General features: G+C 34.7%; 1 long non-coding RNA gene across 1 annotated transcript; it reads left to right on the top strand.

The window, feature by feature from the left end:
* The first annotated feature begins 14,721 nt into the window (after nucleotides 1-14,721).
* LOC145166065 (uncharacterized) lies at nucleotides 14,722-15,499 on the top strand. Its single transcript, XR_013740339.1, has 2 exons — nucleotides 14,722-15,178; nucleotides 15,287-15,499. It is a non-coding gene; the product is annotated as an uncharacterized LOC145166065 (long non-coding RNA).
* The last annotated feature ends 349 nt before the right edge of the window (nucleotides 15,500-15,848 follow it).

Consider the following 15,848-nt stretch of genomic DNA (forward strand, 5'->3'; position numbering starts at 1 on the left):
TTGTTGACATGTCCAAGACGATAATGCCACAATCATGCTTTATCCAAATCATTGGAAGAATCAATACACAACACATCATTTCCTAAATTGTCTAAAACCATCACAGTTTCATATATTCCGTTACAAGGCAATGCTTCAAAATAGAAAACACCATTAAGATAAACATTAATAGAACCCTTTTCATGATCAAATGAATATCTAAAACCTTGTCTATACAAACCATGAAATGAAATGATGTTTCTTGCTATATCTGGCGAATAACAACAATTATTTAAATCTAATCCTAATCCACTACTGAGCATTAAAGAGTAAACTCCAATCTTGGTGACAGACGACGATCTTCTGTTCCCCATGATCAAATTTATCTTCTCATGCTCCAAATCCCTATTTCTTCTTAGGCCCTGCAAATCAGAACAAATGTGAAAACCACATCCTGTATCAAGAACCCAAGAAATAGCATGTGATGAATCATTAGATTTAATAGTGTAAATACCTGCGTAGGACAACTTGATCTTTCCATCCTTGATGTCTTGCAGATATTTCGGGCGACTTCGTTTCCAATGCCCTATTTCATGGCAGTGGTGGCACTCTGCCTCCTTGGGGTTGGAGTTGGGTTTAGCAGGACCAACCTTGGTTCCACTAGAAGAGGAGCCATTTTGGGACTTTCCCTTATGGTGGTTCTTTGAGGGAGCCTTCCTTTTCTTACCCTTCCCTTGCCCAATTGCCAAGACTGGGGTAACAGTAGGAGTTGGAGATGATGCAACAGATTTATCTTTAAGGTTGCTCTCAGCAGTCCTCAACAATTCTTGAAGCTTGCTCAAGGTGACCTCCTCCTTGTTCATGTGGTAGGTCATGCGGAACTGGCTATGGCAGGGAAGCAAGGAATGAAGGATGATGTCAATTTACAGCTCTTCATCAAAGTTAACATTTAGCTTTAGCAGGCGATCGACATATCTTTACATCTTTTGCAGATGAGAAGTAAGGGACTCTCCATTACCCATTTTGGTAGTGATCATCGAAGTGATGATCTCGTACCTTTCTTGCCTAGCACTTTGGTGGTACCGGTCCAACAGTCTTGATGCATCTCATAGGGATACATGTCCTCATGGATCCGCCTCATCTGGAAGGTCTGCTGGAGCGTCTTGGGGGAAGTATGGGTCCCCGACTAAGTGTATCGGAAACCTGTGTAGATCATAACGGTCGGCAATATCCATCCAAGCGGGATGGTCATCGGGTAAATCTGTCATCTAGATAAAAGGGTTTTAAGTATGTTAGTAAGTTTTTAAATGTATAAGTATTAAAAATGGATAAGTGTTTTAAGGTTGACATACAGGTTCTAAGGTACTAGGTATCTATAACGAATCTTGAGAACATTCTTCAACTTCTAAAACTCCCAACCATTCTAGGGTGTCAAACTCCCGGCTTAAGGTTGGTTGTGCACTGGACCGACCATAAAGAAAATAGGTACGCGTTCCAGGTTTATTTGTGGTATGGCTTATGTATGTTACTAACCTTAGTTGAGGCGTCTGACCTAAAGGTTGAGTTGGTAGTTTTAGTTGAAAGGATATTTAGAATTTTATTACTGACAGAGCTACAACGTTCTTATTAGGAATAAGAGGATCCCGAGAATTGATATGGATTTTGTTCCTTTTATTATAAATTTATTTTAATATTGTGTTGATAATTTTACCAACTAGTGGTCCTCGAAAAAGATGCATTAGTTAACTAGATCTTAAAGTTGACAAAAAGACACATAAAATTTTACAAATTTGATTCATCTCGTCTGAATTAAACTATGAAATAAATCAGAAAGAATTTTAGTTATCTCATAGAAATATTACAAAAATAATAATGTTTTAATGGTACATATCTTTCTCATTTCATATCAGATGGTATTGTTGAATGATCTAAGCATACGCTCAGATTTTTCAGTTTGTTGGGAGGTGTAAGGGCATGAAAAATAAAATTGAATGCAATGAGTTGAAAAAGAGTTATAAAAATGTTGGTTGTTGTATTCACCCCCATTGTCATATTGAAGATATTTTATCGTTGTTTTTAATTGGTTTTTGATGTACGTGGAGAATTCAACAAATTTGAGAAAACCTCAGATTTTTGTTGTAAGGGACAAACCTAAAGATAATGAGTATAATGATCAAGGAAAATGACATAATATTTTAAAACACTGATACTAATAATAGGAGATGTCCAAACATCATAATGAATAATATCAAAGGCATTAGCAACAATAGAATCTAAAGTACCAAAAAGAAGTTTAATGTGTTTTCCAAATTGACAAACATGACACAAAACATCAAAAAAAAATTATTACAAGAGATTGAATTATTGGAAATTAAATACTAAAAGACATGGGTGTCTGGATGGCCAAGACGTTGGTGCCAAACATTGGAGCTTGCGGAAACAAAGACTTGTGGAGATTACGAGAGAACAGGGTAGCGTGGGCCATCACTATCACATCAGATTAGGGTTTTGCGAGTCCGGTAATCCTTGACAATAAAAGCAAATTTGTCAAATTCAATGGAACATTTATTTTGATGAGTATATTTACGCACATAAATATGGTTTTTAATAAACGAAGGTGTAATGAGGACATTATTTTGATAAAGAGGTTGGTGAAGGGTGTTAAGGGGAAATTTGGGGTGTCCGGTCGCAACAACGGGTATTTTGGATCCGTCCACAACTAGAACATGATGAGAAATATTATTATCACAAAGGGAATGGAGCATACATTGGTTTGCATGAACATGATTGGTGGCGCCGGTATCCATCACCCATGCATTAGGTACTTGAAGTGGCATGAAGCTGAAAAGTTAAGGTAGATTCGTAGGTTGCTTATCAGATCCAAACCAAGACCATGGTGAACTAACATTAGGTTATCCATGAATTTTAGTAGAATTAGCAGCTATGTAGGCCTGAGGATTATTGGGCTGGTGAGATTGAGAAGGACCAAGGAGGCCTGATGTGGGTTGTTGTTGTTGTTGTTGTCGATATTGAGGTGGGTCAGCCCATTGAAAGGAACAGTTGGATCGAGGCTCTGCAGGAGGGAGAATAAAGTGTTGGATTAAGTGTATAAGCCCATAAATATAATTGTTATACACTTGAATTGATAGTAGCACAGTCCTTTTGGGTTGCCTTCAAACCTGTCAATTGAATAGGATGACTGTTAGAGAGAGAATAATGCTTTATTAATTTATTACTTGGTTAATAAATTAATTAGAAATCAAAATAAATGATTTATTAATGTATTATTGAAATAATATATTAATTAGAAATCATATTGTTTGATTAATAATTGATCAAAAATTAATTTTGAATTAATTTTGGGATTAAAGGAATTAATTAAAACTACAGGGACTAAAGGTGACAATGTTCAATAGTTGAGAATTGGGCAATTCTAGAACCTCCCTATTGTAGGGGTAACGAATTCTAGATGATCTCTAAGGTTTCCTTGGGCTCTAAGGGTGTCGTGGATGCCTTAAGGGGGAAGTTAATGGATTAGGGTTATCTTGGATACACCTACCTTATCCAATACCTTCCTAACACCTATATAAACCCTTCTAAGTGTTAAATTCGGTGATAACTCCTCTAACAGACTAAGGTCTAAAATTTCTCTTCCATTACTCTCTCTCTATATAGTATTCCTTGGTTGCTTGAGTTTGTTTGTGACCCATTAGAGGCGCGACACTTGTGGCGCTTGTTACCAAAGGTCTTTCAAGCAAGGATTCAAGATTGTTTACAATAACAATGTTAAAGGTATGTATTATAACTCTTTATTATGTGAATTTTGATTATACACTATGGATCTAGGTTTTATACTTTGTTGTTCATTATTGTATGTTCAATTAGAGAAAACGTAGATCTTCAATTATATCTTATGCTCAAAACCCATCAGTGGTATCAGAGCCTAGGTATAGTTTTCTATTGAATTGATACTAATATGAACTTGAACAAGGAGGAGAAAACAGAATCTTCATTCTGTTCTTCGAACTTGTCGAATTGTTCTTCGAACTCAACGTGTTGGACTGCAACACGACGAGTTGGTCCTCCAACTCGGCATGTTTGTGCGTCAGATCATGATTTCGGATTTTGTTGCCTAACTTGATTTATTTGGTAATTATCTTTTATTAAATATGCCATAATCTGATTTTTGGTAATATTAGATAATTAAATAAGACCTAAATGTTATGAGATAATTATGAATTGGATAATGTTAATTTTATTTGATTATAATTATCCTTATGGATAAGATTAATATTTAACTAATTGTTTGATTAAAGGATAATTAATATATCCATAATTGGTTACTAGATAATTTATTTGATTATTAATTGGACTTAATAATTAATATTATTGGGTTATTTTATATTTAAATTAAAAGGTTTAATTTTTGAAATTTAAAAATGTAAACCCTAAAATGGATCCTTATGGATTTTATTGATAATTTAATTAAATGGTTAATTAAAGGATAATTAATAAATCCATATATGGTTTAAATTTAATTAAATTAAAAGTTTAATTTATTAAAAGATTAAACCCTTGGAATTTTAAAATGTTCAAAATTCACCTTATACTATATATATAATTAAGAGTTTAATATATATTATATGTATGAGAAAAGTCAGTCGAACCGCTAGTACGCCTCATTCACGAAGCCATACTATAAGGGGAGTTTAAGGAAACGACCTATAAAATGACCGACATTGGGTATCCATTATTACCCATCGCTCTCTTGTATGGTGGATGGTCGTTAGCCGAACAGGTTCGATAGGACAAATTAATCCTCATTAAAAGTATAATGATAAAAGTAACTAAACCATTTTCTAAAATCTCATTCTTAGTTACTCTAGGAAAAATGTGAATTTGATGCTAACCCATAAAATTGCATATTGCACCTTATTGGTCGTTAGTGGGGCGTGTGTGGTTAACCGTCATACTAATATGGGACTAATATTGTTTCCAATGGGTGTCTCGTAAATTATCATTGAATTAATGGAGCATGTGTGGTTAACCGGCATGTTAATTTCAAATGATAAATGACATCGAGAGGACCAAGCTAATTTGCATGGTTATTCACATCTCGTTTGTGATACTCGGCATCCCAGTCACAAAGTGAGAGCATAATCGAGATTAAACATGCCATTGAATAGTTCAATGAATCTCAAAATATCTAGGAGTTTCATAAGATAGAAATTGGTAAATATTTTACCTACCTAAAATAGATTCGAATTTGATTACGACATCCCTCTTCAGAATTCGAATTGAAAATATGGATCCTAGCCTTAATTTAAAATTTTGGGTTAATAATTAAGGATTAAAATCAACTAACTTGAATTCTCTATTCTCCCTTTATAGATGTCAAGTTCATACTACAATGGTCCTCCTCGTTCTTCTGGAAATGTTTTTCCTTCTCTATCTGAAGATGATCTTCCACATGTTGATCAAGGTGAGAGAATGTTCCCTTCTTCGAACAATGGTGGAACTGGGAATCATGCTTCTCCAACTCTTCCTCCACCTCCTCCAGTAATTCTTCCTGAACCATATTTTCTTCAAGCTGAGAAATACAAAGTCACTCAAGCCTTATTGGCAAGTAAACATCAAAATGGAAAGTCTGTGTGTGTGCATGTTCTGGAAATGAAATCGCACATTGACAGATTGGGAATGTTGGGTGTCATTTTCCCAAGGGATCTAGCCATTGACTTGGTTCTTCTTTCGCTTCCTGACTCATATAGTCAGTTCATTAAAGACTTCTATGTGAGGGATGACGAGGTGACCCTAATCGATCTAACATATATGTTGATTGCTGCTGAAGCAGAAATGCTTAAGAGCACAAATCAAGCAAATGTGTTTGAAGGATCTGTCTCCCAAATTTCTATGGACATTGACAATGGCAACATTGGTAGTCCAGAAAAGGTTTCTCTTCCCAATGGAAAGTGATCGGCCAAGATCAAACCGTTTGACCATATGGTAAAGAGAAAGGCTAATTCTGAGATAGTCTCATGTTCTATTCCTAAGAAGTCCATATGTTTCTATTACCAATTGAAGGGACATTGGATGCGAAGCTGTCCTGACTACCTGAAAGATCGCAGAGATAGTAAAGTTAAGTCGTATGACTCTACTTCAGGTACATCCACTATCTAACTCCATTATTTCCCTATTAATAGATTCTGAATACATGATGTGATAGTCACATTTTGATGTTTTACGGGATCTAAAAGAAAGAAGGAAGCTTAAGAAGAGTAAGTTGAATCTGATCGTGACAAATGGATTTCGGTCGCATGGTTCGATGATCAGATTTTGGAAGCTACTGCTTAGGAGTTATGATAGATTAATAGATTGCGTAGTAAATATCTAGAAACATATTTTTCATATATTTGCATTGTAAGGACAAATTTTTTCCGCTTATTATCAATAAAAGTGATTTTTTTATTTATTTACTTTATACTTCCTTTCAATGGCATTTATGAAATTGGTGGTTATATTTCTATTATTAGCAATGTTAAATATGAATTTGATTATTAGTTATATCATTTGTGGTAAATGTCATAATCAACCGAGTGAAAAGGATTCTCATCACCCAAGTTTCAATTGGATGGAAACTTGGAGTCATGCAATTTGTATTGTGTGATGCATGAGAATCTTGATCATTCGAAGATTATGATTAATTCGTTGATCACATGTTTATGTGAGTCAAGTGAAGGACTAAAGGATCTAGTACACATTGATGTGGACTATTTAGATCCACGACAAAGGACGATAAGTCTATTCATCATGATTTACTTATGGTTCAGTAAATATGGTTGTGTTTATAAGATTAAGTATAATTCCAACACTTTGAAAAGTTTCAAAGAGTAGTGGAACGAATATGAAGAATCTGTTAGGCAGAAAGATAAAAGTTTCTCCAATTTGAAAGGAGAGGAGATTACTTTAGTATCGTGTTTTATGAACATATTAATGATTATGGAACCATGTCACAATTGATCCTCGAAGAACATCTTAGTGAAATTATTTTGACTAATAAGAGGAATTGGATATTGTTGAAATAGTTTAATCAAGAGACGAGTCATACTTCGTTTCCAATCAAGTTTTAGAGTCATACTCTAGTAACTACAAATTGTATCTTGAAGCTTATTTCAAACTAAGTAGGTTTATAAAACCTCATGAAATGTGGAGTAGAAATGTTTTCTTACTCTAGCACATTTGGAATTGGTAGTTGTGATGTTTTGGTTAAAACAAAGGATAAACTAAGACCAATTCAGTGAAGTGTTTTTATTGTTGAGAATTCACACTAACTTTTGAATATTTGTTTTTGCTTGTCAAGGAATATTCCTTAACAAAAAACTTATATGTCAAGAAGTCAGTGGGAGTCTTATTGATCTTGAAAAGTTTCAGGAGTCAATCAAGAATAAACCTTTTAGTTATCACTAGCACACGACCTGAGGTTGATAACCTATCGTGTTAAGTAGACACATTCTTATTTCTGTGCATCTTCCAGTTGAGTTGGCAATGAGTTCTATGGTTCTCATTTGACTGCTAAAGGTAGAGCATGTTGGTCAGTGATGGTACATTGGTTAATGGAAGTGATCTGCTAAAACAACATGGAAGCACTGGTAGGCCCTTATGCTGCCAGAAGGCGAGAAAAATTAAGAATGAGCAAAGTTCAGTCCATGAAAGGAAAAATAAATTTGATTTTGATTTTGTCATAAACCTTATCTTATGATTGTAGGTTGGAATTGATAAATTCACATGGATAGGAATACATACACCATAAAATCTAAGTGGTAAAAGATTTCTCTCTAATTCATGAAAATGATTATGAGGAAATGCTTTCGCTAATAGATTTTAAAGATTTGATAGATATCATTATGATTAGTGTTTGTGTTCACTGCATTCTCAAATTCATAATATGATTACGCCATCCCTTTTTATAGTTTGAATTGTGAGAAATGGCAAGAAATAGTTTGAACGTTCAAGACTTATAACTATAAGTTTTGAAAGAGTTTAGAGACACACATGTGTTATCTAATGAAAGGTGTATGAGCTTGGGAAGTCTAGATGAAGACTTATTAAAGCATTACATACCAGAAATCTGAACTTTAGTAAGAAAGTCAATAGTGTTGGTTTATGGAAGTCCAATTGATTTCTGGATACATTTCAAAGCTAGTGGGAGCATAATTGTTGTGCTAAGTATTGCAAGTTGGCAATGCTATTTATAGGAAACAAAGTTTTGCAAGTTGCAAGTTGCAGAGTTTGGAAGTTGTTTCACTATAATTAAGACTTAAGGGAGAGGACACTCATACTTCATTTCAAATCTAGAAATTTAGATTGAAGGATTTCAATGGAACTAAGTCATGAACATATATATCGTGTTGAAGTGATTCTACATAGGAAATTCGATATATGAAAATATTATAGCAAGATACTGATCAAGTATCATGTCTTTATGTCAGACATTATGTATCGAATCCCATATGCTTCAGATATATGATTGATTACATATGCTATAATATTCACTTGTTCTGATTTTTTCAAATGTCCGAGGCATTGAGAAGGACAAAGGACTAGAACAGAATTTGACTAAAGTTGTTAAACAACTGTCAAGAACAATCTGAGGCTTACCTGAAAGATTGGTTGTTTGTGGACAGTTGGAAGTATGATATTGTTTGGAAGGACCATATTGACATATTTTGGATTAAGATGATTCTTGGTCAAAATTGATGGTCATATGGGAATATGGAAATGTTTCAATAGTGGGAATCAGTTATTGAATTCTACATGGGAGTAAGGAACATTAATGCAAGGAAGGTGTTCAAGAATTGTATCTTGAACATCAATGGAACTTTTTGAAATATCGTTAGCAAAGTCTTTGTGACTTTCCGTCCATGTTATCACAAAAGGACATTGCATGTTGAATTTCTAACACATTTAGAAGTGATAAAAATTTGGAGTTGTGAAATGAGCATCATTGTAATAATGTCCAATCGATCTTCTCACAAAGGAAGAACCATAGAGAAACACAGTATGCATGTTTAGAACATGGCATGACTAATGTTTAATTCAAGTATTTAGTTGATTAATTGAAACATTATACAATTAATAAAGTCTGATTAATATGGTGATTAAATAATAAGAGTTTTATTTATATTCAATAGTTTTGAGACCATAGTTAATTAGGTTATTATTGTGTTTTACTTTGCATGTTTTACTTCCTGAATAATTGGATTATTCAAATATCCACAGTCGCTCGTACTTTTGGAAGTAAGTAGTGAATTAAGACTGTCATGAATTGAATTGTAGATTGTCTATGAGGATTAGAAATATAAATTTTTTGCTACAATGTTCATGAGTACTTGGAAATGGGGATTTCAAGTATTGGATAAACCCACGCGCAGAGAATTACTTCATGGATTTTATCAGGAGTAATTTTGAGACGATAATATCTTATATTGTTGAAATGGAGATATATGAGTTGTTGTTTACGAGTCAGTTGTGCATTGATAATACATAAACGATCAGTAACTTGATGTTATATAATGTATTGTTGTGCATAATTTGATGAGTAAATAGTGCAAGCATATAAGTCGAAGTTTATCCGTTCCTTTTGCCCTAAACGGGAAAAGCAATATTTGTGGGCCCCTCGGTGATTTGATGATGACATCTGAAGCGCTTGGCCAAGCCTGGACTGGATTGATTAGTTCAATTAGTAGTCTGATTTCAGTCATCATAAATCATAAATCGGGAAACAAATCTTGGACAAAGAGAATGATTATAATCCATGTCTCATGTCTTTACGATATCTTGTAGAACGGAGGAATATTTGATCACTTATCTAAGGACATGATACTGACTAGGTCAGAGTTCGACAGCGGCTTTTGGTTGCTACAATTTGCTAGTCAATTTGGTATGGCTAGATATACTAGTTCACCATAAACAATGCTTTGATACCAATCTGTCACACCCCCGGACCAGAACGGCGGAAACGTCCGGAGGCGGGTGACGTCATTGTGCAATATCATAACAATTGAATATAAAGGAAACATAGCAAACCCAAACATCATACATTGAGATAAAAAACTTACATAGTTTTATATATTGTTCATGTTCTTAAATTACACAAAAGAGACAACATTGAGTACATTTCAAACTACATCAAAATAAACTTGAATCCGCATCCCATTAACCTGCTTATTGATTTCCTAAGAACACAAGTCGTTTGAAAAGCGTCAACATAAAATATGTTGGTGAGTTCATAAGCATTTTGTATAAAAATCTGTGATAGTTGGAAAAACCAGAAAATCCCATATTTTCTTATCAAAAGCGTTGTAAGTCTTGTTTCCAATCCAAATTTTGTTGCATGTGTGTTTTAGTTTATTGTTTTCGAAATCGTATAAAATCGTTTTTCCCCAGAAAATCCTATATTTTCTGATATATAAAATGATAGTCCTGAAACCCTAAGACTTATGTAGTAAAAGCTTCGTTTAACGTATCCAAACAATAGTTGTTTATAATCGAAAGGTGTAACTCGCATAAAGTTCTAAATAATAAATGTTAAATTCTTAGTGAGTCGTTATAACCATACTAATATGACGGAGTGTTTGTTCTGACGTTCTTCAGGCGTCGGTTTCATTTAAGACATTTGTCACCCTAGACTGGCCGGTCTAACTGTAGCGAATAGCGAAGGTGCGGGGTGTCAACCCAATACACAAATTTTCGTTCTCCCTCCAGGAGACTCTGGTTATAACTCTTACAGGACTTTAAACGTACACAATAATATATATATATATATATATATATATATATATATATATATATATATATATGTATTGTGAAGATGCGTCTGACTAGAATACTAACAGGTGTTTGTGCAAAAATTGTTGTAATCCGTTATTTATTACATAAATAACAATAGTGTACTCGTTGACTAGATATTTCGTTTTCGTTTATGGAAAATACTCCTTTTTAAATCAAGCTTGTCAAAAATGGCCCAATATTCTCGATGATGGCAAAAAAAATGGTCCTTCATTTTATAATTTATCAAATAAGAGTCACATTTGTCAAAAGGTGGCTCAAAGCTATGTGAGTGGTTGAAAGTGGTCCATTTCCTCCCAAATACTTGTGTAAGCAATTTTTGACGTAAATACTTATGGTTTTTGTCATAAAATTTGTAACTTATATTTTGTAACAAACTAGTTCTTGTTTCTTTACATAATCTGTGAAATATGATTCAAACTCTTGAGACTTGCTCAAGATTTCGAATTCTTGGAGTTTTCATAACTTTAGCACATATAACTTAACATACAAGCATAACAAGCATATATATATATATATATATATATATATATATATATATATATATATATATATATATATCAAGGTTTAAAACAAGGTTTTGACTTGCATTCTCCCCCAAAAACAGTAAAAACTCGAAAAAGTAGAGGTATGAAGCTCACCTTGAGTTGGTTGATGAGTTGATTGGAGTGATGGGGTGAAAATCTCTAGCTTAAACTCTTGGATGAGTTGAGGAACTTCCTTGGAAGGAATGTTGTCCTAAGAGTTTTTCTCACATATTATTATGGGTAAAAATAATGTGAATTTATCTTGAAAATTACATAAAATACTAGATGGGTGGAAGAACTTACTTAAGAACTCTAAGGCGAACTTGAGGAATTTAGCCTTTAACAAGATCCTTGTTCTTGCTCTTGAGAGGAGTATTAGAGAAAATATGAGAGAAGTAAGAGAAATGGTGAAGTTTAAAGCTCTCTCTTATGTCGTTGCTGTAAGGGGATAAGGAAAAGGGGGGAAATTATGTGCATGGAAATCTGATGGTTCAAAGCATTGTTATTTGGTGGGTAATGCATGAGTTACTGTGATTTGCATGGAGAATAGGAATTACATCAAATCACAAAGTCAAACCCTCTTATCCTTATCTTATTCTCATCATGACTTAAAATAATATCTTTATAAATCTTAAGTATTATTTTATGTAAATAAGTTTTAAATAATCAAATTTGGCATAAAATAGGGGTTTAAGGGGTGGGATTCCCGACGTCAAAATACCTTAAATGAAGAAAAAGTCCGAAATGGTCCAAAATCCGGAGTCAAATGGTGAGTTCCGGAGTCAACCTCAAATTCCGGAGTGGGTTCAAGAGGTTCCAGAGTAATTCCATAAATTCCGGAGTCAAGCCCTTAGTTCCGAAGTCAGCTCTTATCCGGATTCCGGAACCATTTTCTCCCGAGGTTGCGAGGGTTCCGAGGCAACAAAAACTTCCGGTCCGAAGTGCGAAGCTGTCCAGTTCTCCTAGAAGGTCCGAAGCTGCGAAGTCTTCCGGAGTATGCGAGGCATTCCGGAGCAAAACAGGAGGTTCCGGATCAAGATGGTTCCGAAGCGAGATTGCCCGGATGGGAGGGTCCGAAGTCATTTAAGGGGTTCCGAACTGTGCTTTCTCTTTCAAGTTTTCTCCTTTCGTTTTAAGTTGGTTTTGACTAAGGAAACTACATTAGGAGATTAGAGAGAGATTTGAGGTACATAGAGAGATTTGGGAGAGATTTGAGATACATAGAGAGATTTGGGAGAGATTTGAGAGACATATATGCTTTGCATTATAACAATACATGGTTCATTAGTAACCATAATATAAACTTTAACGTGCTAGTACAAGTCTTACAATAGTTGATGTTTACATGAGGACATAATTTCCTAGCTAAAAATGTTAGTTGTGACACTAAGCCCATAACTATAATTGGTATAAACTTGAATTGATAGTAGCACAGTCCTTTTGGGTTGCCTTCAAACCTGACAATTGAATAGGATGGATATTAGAGAGAGAAGAATGTATTATTAATTTATTACTTGGTTAATAAATTAATTAGAAATCAAAATAAATTATTTATTAATGTATTATGGAAATAATATATTAATTAGAAATCATATTGTTTAATTAATATTTGATCAGAAATTAATTTGGAATTAATTTTGGGATTAAAAGAATTAATTAAAACTACAGGGACTAAAGGTGAAAATTTTCAATAGTTGAGCATTGGGTAATTCTAGAACCTCCCTATAGTAGGGGGAACGAATTCAAGATGATCTCTAGGGTTTCCTTGGGCTCTAAGGGTGCCTTGGATGTCTTAGGGAGGAAGTTAAGGGATTAGGTTTATCTTGGATACACCTGCATTATCCAATACCTTCCTAACACCTATATAAACCCTTCTAAGGGTTAAATTTCGGTGATAACTCCTCCAAGAGCCTAAGGGCCGGAATTTCTCTTTTATTACTCTCTCTATATATAGTATTCATTGGTTGCTTGAGTTTGTTTGTGACCCATTAGAGGCGCGACACTTGTGGAATTTGCTACCAAATGTCTTTCAAACAAAGATTCAAGATTGTTTACAATAACAATCTTAAAGGCATGTATTATAACCCTTTATTATGTGAATTTCGTTTATACACTATGGATTTAGGGTTTATACTTTGTTGTTCATTATTGTATGTTCAATTAGAGAAAACGTAAATCTTCAATTAGGGTTGCATACACACATAGAATTGTATCTTATGCTCAAAACCCATAATAAAGACCCACCCATATTGCTGGGGTGGTCGTTGACTGAAATTTCCACCGCTGAATTTGGCGCCTCTTTTGATGTGTCCCTATTGTTGTTGTTGACGTCGATTGGGTTGCTGTTGTTGGCGATCTGATTGGTGGTTGTACCCCCTTTTTATTTTTGGTGGAGGTAGTATTAAGGAGGGTTGGAGACAAAGCGTGATCTCCATGAGCGGACACGGTAGAGCCTCGAGTAAATAATATGTGTTGTTCTTCCAACATTAGAATGGACCTTGTTTCATCAAAGGAAATGAATGAAGTCCGGTGGCGGATTATGCTAGCGACATTGTCAAATCGTGGGAAATACCATTGATGGTGTAAATAACAACATTCTTGGCAGGTACTTTGGCGTCGGGAGATAGATTCTCAAGAAGATCAACGATTGATTTTATTTTTAAGCACTAAGAAGCAACATTGAGGTCCCCCATGGATATATTTCGAAGTTTGTTGTCCAGTTGAATTGCTCGAGAATCCTAGTTGTCACGAAAGAAGCGTTATGTTCAGCCATACATGACGAGCATTAGTGTCCTTCTTGGTGATGTTGTTGAGAAGGTTTTATGAGAGAGACGAATATATCCATCCTTTTACCACATCGTTTACTTTCTTCCATTGTGGATCGATTTGCTTTACATTTGGTTCATCATATGTATCATCAATATGTTCAATCGTGTCATATGCTTCACACTGAGTGGTGAAGAGCTCCCTCCAAGAGTCATAGTTCCCCTTTTTCGTGATCAAGAATAAGAGGAACATAAGTTTTGATGTTTGCAACATAAAAGGCTTTGTGAGGAGGGGGGTTAGGGGTCGACATAGATGATGACAGAGGAAGAAGAATAGTAAGGTTCTAAAGGTGGAAGAAGGAGGCGTCGACTGTAGAAAGGAAATAGAGGGATGGATCGAGTGATTTTAGGAAAGCATCTCTGATACCATAATGATGTTTGAATGGTACGTATCATTCTCATTGCATATCAAGGAACAATACAATACATGAATACACACAATGGGGAGTCTATACAATGGGCCATATACATGTGCTATAGATAAAAGTCATAAAACATACACGACAAACACACTAGTACACTAACAAAAAAAATAATATTAGCAAGGTTTACAAAGAGGGAGAGAGAAGAGCTAGTAATTATCAGACTTGGGAGATATTCTTATAGGCATCCCCTTAGAAGGATATGGAAGTGGCAGGCCCGGCCTTATAGTTTAATGAGTTAAGATAGGGCTTAGGGCCCCAATTGCAAGGGGCCCCGTTTAATTTCAATCTAAGCTTCTCGTTTCCAAAAAATCACGCTGCAAGATCGAATCAATTCACACGGCGATTAAACTTCTGTTCTTTTCCTCCCTTCTCTAATTGATTCAAGGGTTCAAGCAATCAAGCAAGCGATCGCTGCTGTCTTCACTCTCCGGTTCTTCTTGCTTCTTTAATCTTCATTCTAATCTCGCCTTCTCGTTTCTGTTGATGATCTGGCGAGTGGCGATCAGCCGATCAGCAGGCAGCAACTATTCTTCTCAATTTCTCAATTCTCATCTGCTCTCACTGAAACGCAGAAAAGGTAATATGCATTTTCACATTTCAGTTTTGATTTTTCTATTATCTCTTTATCTAATTGGGGTTAATAGCCAATTAATTAGGGTTAATCTTTTGACAATGGACATTACAGTTTACACGACCACAAATTTTTGATTTTTCAAGCTTCAATGAACTGTGATACTGTTATAGAACTGAAGAACCGATACATAGGATATTAGGATTTACCGACTATCAAGTCAGTCTTGTAAGTTATTAATCCCAGCCTATACTTTTGACATTGGCAGACTACATATGAATGATTTTTTTTTTTCATAATATATTAACCTTATAATCTTATTTGCAATCTGATGAATGATTTTTTTTTTCATAATAAATTAACATGTGATAGTATTTGACAATGTTTGGTTCTGATTATTGACACAGATTCATGTGGAATTCCATGTGAGATTTCAATTAGATATGTATATAATTGATTTCATTAGAAATATAACATACAAAATAGAAAAAGTTTTGAATTTATATTTTTGGTGTCACATACCGTTAACTCAATTACCTAAGTATAATAAATGTCAAAGGGCCCCAAATTTTTGGTTCGCTTAGAGCCCCCAAACTCGTTGAGCCGTCCCTGGGGAGTGGATCCATGAATATTGGCTCCTCGGGGTCTAACAACGACCAGTTATATTGTGTTACAA

Source organism: Lactuca virosa, chromosome 3, assembly GCF_052849685.1.
Source record: "Lactuca virosa cultivar CGN04683 chromosome 3, Lactuca_virosa_CGN04683_v6, whole genome shotgun sequence".
Lineage (NCBI taxonomy): Eukaryota > Viridiplantae > Streptophyta > Magnoliopsida > Asterales > Asteraceae > Lactuca > Lactuca virosa.